The following is a 7,622-nucleotide window of genomic DNA, read 5'->3' as shown; positions in this document are numbered from 1 at the left end:
CACAAGCTGGATGGGAAGAAATTTTCCAACTGTGAAAGCTGTGGCGAGTGGCAAACGCAATAGCTAAACAGAAAGGTTTAACCGAACAATATGGAAATATCGAGTGATAACAAAAACACAACACCAAAGGTTCTTTTCAGAACCATCAACATATTCATAAAGAGTAAACAGTAAACTAATCCATTTTTCAGGTAGATAGGTAGGTATTCACGTAGGAGAAGAAAATAAAACAATATATTTAAAATATATATTTAACAAGAGCTGTCCCCTTTGTATAGTCCTACGTCACTCCGGTAATGTCCCCGACATTACCCACCCATCTTTTTCAATGTGATTATTTTCCAGTAAAACGACACAAATTGGAATGAATTAAAATAACCACTCAGACAGCGACTAGTCTATGCAAACGAGCCCGATCATCAGCGATTCGTGGCTCCACCGAAAGCCGATAAAGCAACTCTGAATCAAATTTCACGCTCCAGACTAGTCACAATGTCTCATCATCGTGGGAGGGAAATCTTTTCCATTCGGAAAAAACTTGTGGTGAAAACTTGCCTACAGAAATGATCCTCTGAAGCACAGTCTTAACAGAAAATAGTTTTCTTCGACACCGTGTTCATTCTGTGTTATGTCACTCTAGCGATGGCGTAGGTAATGAAACGGGATGAATGAGCTATAGAGAGATGTAGTGAAATCATTATATACCTCAATCTTATAAGATTCATTAGCGCTCACCTTACTGGAAACATTCTGACCAAGGTTGTCATAATGAATTCTGTGTTCTTGTACAGGGCGTTCTACCAGGTGTACGAATTTATTATTCTTAAATAGTTTAAAATATTTTATTCAAAGTCATTTTTATGTTACCAAAAATGACCAAAATTTTCGATAAAATAAAAAAATTTAATTTTCTTTTCTTTATAGATAGAATCAAACATATTTCATATTTCAACATTGTTGTAGCCCCAGTTATTTTAATCAACTTTACAGAGCAAAGTTTTTTTCTATCTCGTGAAATAACCGATATAGCATCTTTTTTCTAAGTTGCGTTAGGGTCACCATGAAAAAAAATTGTTTTTGTTCTAACTTTTATATTTCAAATTCTACATGCAAACTGTCTTCAAAAGACTTTTAGAGCTTACTAATACAAACATTTTGTGATGCAGAACTTGTCAATATCTCAACTCCACTCAAAATTATTAATATTTTTTCCCAAAAAATACGCTCTCTTCATTTGTTTGTCATTCTTTCTGGGGCAAACATAAACAATGTTTTATATTATTTCACTCTACATAATGTGTAATTTTCAATTTTATTTTTGATTTTGTTTTTTTTTGTGTTTGAGTAAATTGAAATTAATATTAGGCTGTCAAAAAAGTCCTGCGGTATTTTTTTTTGAATTTTCATTTGTTCATAAAATTAGTTACAATCATCTGTTTTAAGTCAAATATGCGCCGTTTTGTTCGATGACTTGTTCCCAACGAGATGCCAACTTCATAATACCCCTGTTATAGATGCTCGCTTCCTTATTGGCAAAAAACTCGGATAGCCAATTTTCACAGGCCTCTTTTGTGGCTAACTTCTGACTACCTAGCTCGTTCGCCATGGACAAAAACAGGTGGTAGTCACTTGGTGCAAGGTCCGGACTATACGGCGGATGCAAAAGAACCTCCCATCCGAGCTCCCGGAGCTTCTGGCGCGTCACCAAAGAAGTGTGTGGCCTGGCGTTGTCCTGATGGAAGACAATGCGGCCTCTGTTTATCAAAGATGGCCTCTTCTTCATGAGTGCTATCTTCAAGCGGTCCAGTTGTTGGCAGTACAGGTCCGAATTGAGCGTTTGGCCATAGGGAAGCAGCTCATAATAGATTATTCCTTGACAATCCCACCAAACACACAGCAGAACCTTCCTGGCCGTTAATGAGGGCTTGGCCACCGTCTGAGCCGCTTCAGCGGGCTTCGACCACGACCGTTTGCGCTTCACGTTGTCGTAAGTGACCCACTTTTCATCGCCAGTCACCATCCGCTTCAGAAACGGGTCGATTTTGTTGCGATTCAGCAGCGATTCACATGCGTCGATACGGTCAAAGATGTTTTTTTGTGTCAACGTGTGTGGCACCCATACATCGAGCTTCTTTGTGAATCCAATCTTCTTCAAATGGTTAATAACGGTTTGATGACTTATCCCCAGCTCTTGGCCGATGCTACGGCTGCTACTATGCCGGTCTTTCTCGGCTAATTCAGCGATTTTGTCGCAATTTTCGACGACAGGCCTTCCGGAGCGTGGCGCATCTTCGACGACCTCTACACCAGAACGAAAACGTTGAAACCATCGTTGTGCGGTGGAAATGGAAACTGTATCGGGTCCATAAACTGCACAAATTTTATTGGCAGCTTGAGATGCATTTTTGCCTTTGTCATAGTAGTACTGTAAAATATGTCGGATTTTCTCTTTATTTTGCTCCATATTTGCGACACTATAACTCACGAACGACTTAAGCAAACAAAACACTGTCAAGGACTATATTATAGCGCGCTACGCGCTTACAACGACACCTCGCGGAAATACCGCAGGACTTTTATAACAGCCTAATATCATGAGTTTTTGGATGAAAAACAATCAATATCTTTGAGTAGGATGAAGATATTGATAAGTTCTACATCGTAAAATGTTGGTCTTGATAAGCTCTAGAAGTCGTACGAAGACAGCTTTGATGTAGAATTTGAAATAAAAAAAGCAAAAAATCCGTTTTTCCATGGTCACCCTAAAGCAACTTACAAAAATAGCGCTTTGTTCTACAAAGTTCATTAAAATATCTGGGACTACAACATTGTCGAACTATGTTTACCTCTATCTATAAAGATAAAAAAATTATATTTTTTATTTCACCGACAATTTTGGTCATCCTATTTTCGATAACATGCGTTCTATATTTTTGGATGAGCATTATATCATATGTAACAACTTTATCAAAGCTGCTCAATGTAACAACTTTGTCTAGAGAATGAATATCTTCCAAAAAATTGTTTTCAGCGCTTTCTATCTAAGTTGCACTAGGGTAACCATTAAAAAACGGGTTTTTGCTTACTTTTTTTTATTTTTATCTATAAAATCCTACATCAAAATTGTCTTCGTACGATTTTTAAAGCCTATCAAGACCAATATTTTGCGATGAGGATCTCGTCAATATCCTAATCGTGTTCAAAGTTATTGATGGGTTTTCACCCAAAATTTACTCAAACACAAAAAATAACATAGTTTTGAAAATCACATATTATATAGAGTGAACTTTATTCTTTCAAATTCCGTCAACAAACATTTTTTATGCTTGCTTGCCCCAGAAATAATGACAAACAGATATTTTCGGGAAGAAATATCAACGACTTTGAGTTGAGTTGAGATGCTGACAGGTTCTGCATCACAAAATGTTTGTTTTAGTAAGCTCTAAAAGTCTTTCGAAAAGAGTTTGCATGTAAAATATGAAATATAAAAGTTAGAGCAAAAAACATGGTTTCATGGTGACTCTAACGCAACCTAGAAAAAAGCGCTATATCGGTTATTTTAGGAGATAGAAAAAAAAAGTTCTACAAAGATGTCTCAAATAACTGAGGCTACAACAATGTTGAACTATGTTTACTTCTATCTATAAAGATAAGAAAGTTATATTTTTTATTTCATCGACAATTTGGTCAAAGAAGAAGAAGAAAATTTGGTCACTCTATTTTCTTCTTCTTCTTTTTGGCTTTAAGAGAGTTTAAACTTTTCAGTTCATTCGCCTCTAACTCTATTTTGATAACATAAAAATGAGCGCTCTATCATATGTAACAACTTTGTCGAAGACAGTTTTTATCTAGAAAATAACTGTCGAGCTCTAAATGCTAATTTCCATTCAAATGCACCTTGTGGATCATTGTGCATTGGAACCCACACATTTTTTCCATCTCTCAAGCAATTTAACACTTTGACGGCCATGGTGTTTTGGTCAAAAAGTTCGTAAAAACCTGGAGGGTTCAATGGTTGATTCTAATACTAGATGGTGCCAGGAACCCATCTAGCATAAAATTTCATCCCCATCTGCCATATAAGGGTAAAAACTACCCGTGTGTAGTACTGAACACGCGGCCCCAACTCAAGGTAAACGAGTATTTCCCTGGGCATCGAATTGAAAAAATGTATTCCTTTGTATAGCAACGAATTAAGAATTCCTCGTAAAAACTATTTTGGTTTTTGAGCCAAACTAGTCAACAAGCCATCCCTGCATATTTTTGTAAGAATTGGAGTGCTGCTCAATAAATGCGTATCACATGGATAGAAACAAAGGATAATCGGAAGGAGCCAAGTCTGTCGAATAAGTCGCATGCGGTGGAAGATCCCAATTCAGTAACCATTTCCCTGACAAATCTTTCTCGGTGTTACAGGGCATTGTCATCAAGCAAAATCATTTTGTATTGCCTTCATTACATTCCGATAATTTTTGGAGCAGAAAACGATTGATTGGTCTACACTTAATTGCTCTGCGAGTTGTTGTTGAGATTCTTCCAATAGAGTTTGCAAATCGGCATCTTCAAACACTTTCGATGGTTTTCCGCATTCCTTGTTTCTTACAGCAAAATTATCACGTTTAAACATTTTTGAACTATTTGCGATTTGCCGTATGCTTAATCTAAAATTTATTCTGTACGAATCGAATTTTGACAACTGTCAACAACATAAAAAAATGAAAATCGATGCAACTTAATTTCGCTCCATCTCTCTATATCTCCTTCATCTCGTTTCATTACCTACGCCATCGCTAGAGTAGCATAACACAGAATGAACACGGTGTCGAGGAAAAATATTTTCCGTTAAGACTGTGCTTCACAGGGTCATTTCTGTAGGCAAGTTTTCACCACAAGTTTTTTTTTCCGAATGGAAAAGATTTCTCACCCACGATGATGAGACATAGTGATCAGTCTGGAGCGTGAAACTCGATTCGGGGATGCTTTATCGGTCTCCGGTAGAGCCCCGAATCACTGATGATCGGGCTCTTCTGCAAAGACTGGTCACTGTCTGAGTGGTTAATGAAATTGGATTCAATCAAAATATGCTGCTCAAATAATGCTATTGAAGTATTTAAAAGTTATAAAAACGTGAGGTATTTTTGGAAATCACTTCAAAGAAATTAAATAATCATTAGCTCAAATCATGTTTTGACATACCGTTCTGAATCATATTTCGGACAGCTTCATATTTCGGACAAATATATAAATAATTTGAAATGCTTTATTTCTTGATGATATATATAACCAAAGGGTTAAGCGCTCCATACACGCACAATACTATTGTACGAATTTATTGGCATTATTATTGAAGGTTGTCCACCGACGTACAATATTATGGCGTCACAGTCATATTTGTGCAATAAGATTGAATCATTTGGGGATGATATTGAAGTCGGTCCTAGTGATCCCCGATTTTTGAAATTAATCGTTCATCAGCTAATCGGATAGTTTTCAGCAGTTTGTTATTCGATACGATTAATCGGCCCAAATAATCGATTGATCGTCACACTGAGAGAAATAATTAGTTAGATTAATATTTCTCATTTGCTAGAAAGCCATATGGAATCAAAAAAGTGTTCATTCCGCCTGAAAATCAATTATTATCTTTTACTCACCCCTAAAGTCGTAAACGAAGCTCAATTCACGTTGACGGCATTGAGCTTCGTTTACGAACTTAGGGGAGCGTTAAAGATAATGATTTTTTTTCAGGATAAAACTGCAGTGGCCGTACGTTTTTTTTCTCTCTGAGTTTGGATCGATTAATCGACGTAAATTATTCGTTCGCTTCGATTATTGATTGCGCAGTATTCGTTCGATTAATAATCGATTTCTGTAGGAAGTATTCGATTAATCGATTAATCGAACGATTATCGGGGATCACTAGTCGGTCCTGAATATTGTGCAAAGCTGGCTACTGACGTTCAATATTTCATCGCAAGTACTCGTTGGAACCTGACACATGATATCTCACAATGCCGGAAGTGAACGATTAGTCTTAATAAACTCGATAATAAAATCCCGTCGGCGTTTTTGATGGCCATCGCGACACACGCGTCCTCAAAAAACAGTCTGTGAAATTTTTTAAGGATAACACTCACTTTACAACCGAGGCGATGTAAATGTGAACATGAGCTTTGACAATAACTGACACCATATTGCACAACGTCACACATAGATCATGCAATATTGTAAGCGTTGCACAATAAATATCTAAAATTTATGATATCTTACAATATATTCTACAACATTTCAATATCTGAAACACACCCTCAATATTATTTCACAATCACCTATGTTGTGCAATAATATTGTAGATGTATGGACCGCTTTACTCTAAAGAATCAATCGTGATAATCATTTTATGACGGGTGTTAAATAAAAAATGAGATTTTTTTCAATACCTTTCAGTAACTCAAATAAAGAGCGTAAAATTTTCTTTCTCCAAGAAAATTGCTCTTTGGGCTCCCTAGAAACAGTAGGCGAGTTTGGTTTTGCTAGTTTGAATTTAGTCAAAGCAAAGATGGCGTCGAAACAGCACGTGCTCCGCGAACGCATTGTACGGTTCTACGAAACGCATTACCAGCAAGGGAAAAAGTTCACGGTGGCACATTTTAAGGAAGAAAATGTACCTGTCAGTACGGTATATCGTATCCTGGGTTCCCTGAACGTAGAGCGGAAGGTCGGAAGTGGTCGTCCGGTGACGATAATGACGAAGCAGAGGAAGACATCGTTAAAGAAGCTGTTTGACAACAAGGACGCAACCAGCCTGCGTGACGCCGGTCGGAAATATGGCTGCTCCCACGTATTGATCCATCGGACCCTCAAGATGGAAGGAATCGTTTGCAGGAAGAAGACGAGGTCGCCGGAGTACACGGAGGAGCAGATTGAGACGGTTAAATCACAGTGTCGGTGGATGACCAAAAAATACCGCGGGACGTCTTTCGTTCTGGACGACGAAAGCTATTTTCCGCTGTCCAAAACGCATATTCCAGGAAATGATAATTACTACTCCAGCAACAAGTCATCCACACCGCCTGAAGTGAAATACAAGTTCAAGCACGAGTTTGAAAAAAAGGTTATGTTGTACATCGCCATTTCCGACCGGGGCATTTCAAAGCCTTGGTTTAAGCCGAGCGGTCTGGCAATGAACCAACAAATCTATCGAGAAGAGTGCCTCGGTAAAATCCGTTCCTGCCGTTCCTGAACGAGCATCACGCGGATGGGAAGTACGTCTGCTGGCCGGACAAGGCGTCTTCCCATTACGTCAAGAAGACGCTGGCGTATCTTGAGGAGAAAAAGATACCGTTCGTGCCGAAAGATCGTAACACAACAAACTTGCCCCAGTGCCGCCCAATAGAGGATTTCTTTGGCTCACTCAGTGCCCTAGTGTATAAAAACAATTGGAGGCCAAGGACACGAAGCAACTGACTACAAGAATCCGGAATTGTATCCGGAAAATGAACGTAAGTGCCGTACAACGTTCTTGTGAGAGAATCGCGACAAAGTTGCGTCGAACAGCAGACCACGGTCCTTACTCAAACATTCACTGACATTTTTTTGAAGAAAATACATTGTTATTAATA

The 7,622-nt window shown here is 38.2% G+C and overlaps 2 non-coding genes across 2 annotated transcripts; one reads left to right on the top strand and one right to left on the bottom strand.

Annotated features, from left to right (window-relative positions):
• Positions 1-377: 377 nt before the first annotated feature.
• LOC129772025 (small nucleolar RNA U3) lies at positions 378-586 on the bottom strand. The gene has a single exon (XR_008742541.1). It is a non-coding gene; the product is annotated as a small nucleolar RNA U3 (small nucleolar RNA).
• A 4,258-nt stretch (positions 587-4,844) lies between these two features.
• On the top strand, positions 4,845-5,056 carry LOC129772019 (small nucleolar RNA U3). The gene has a single exon (XR_008742536.1). It is a non-coding gene; the product is annotated as a small nucleolar RNA U3 (small nucleolar RNA).
• Positions 5,057-7,622: the final 2,566 nt, after the last annotated feature.

This window comes from Toxorhynchites rutilus, chromosome 2, assembly GCF_029784135.1.
Source record: "Toxorhynchites rutilus septentrionalis strain SRP chromosome 2, ASM2978413v1, whole genome shotgun sequence".
Lineage (NCBI taxonomy): Eukaryota > Metazoa > Arthropoda > Insecta > Diptera > Culicidae > Toxorhynchites > Toxorhynchites rutilus.
This window is presented reverse-complemented; position numbering and strand designations above follow the sequence as displayed.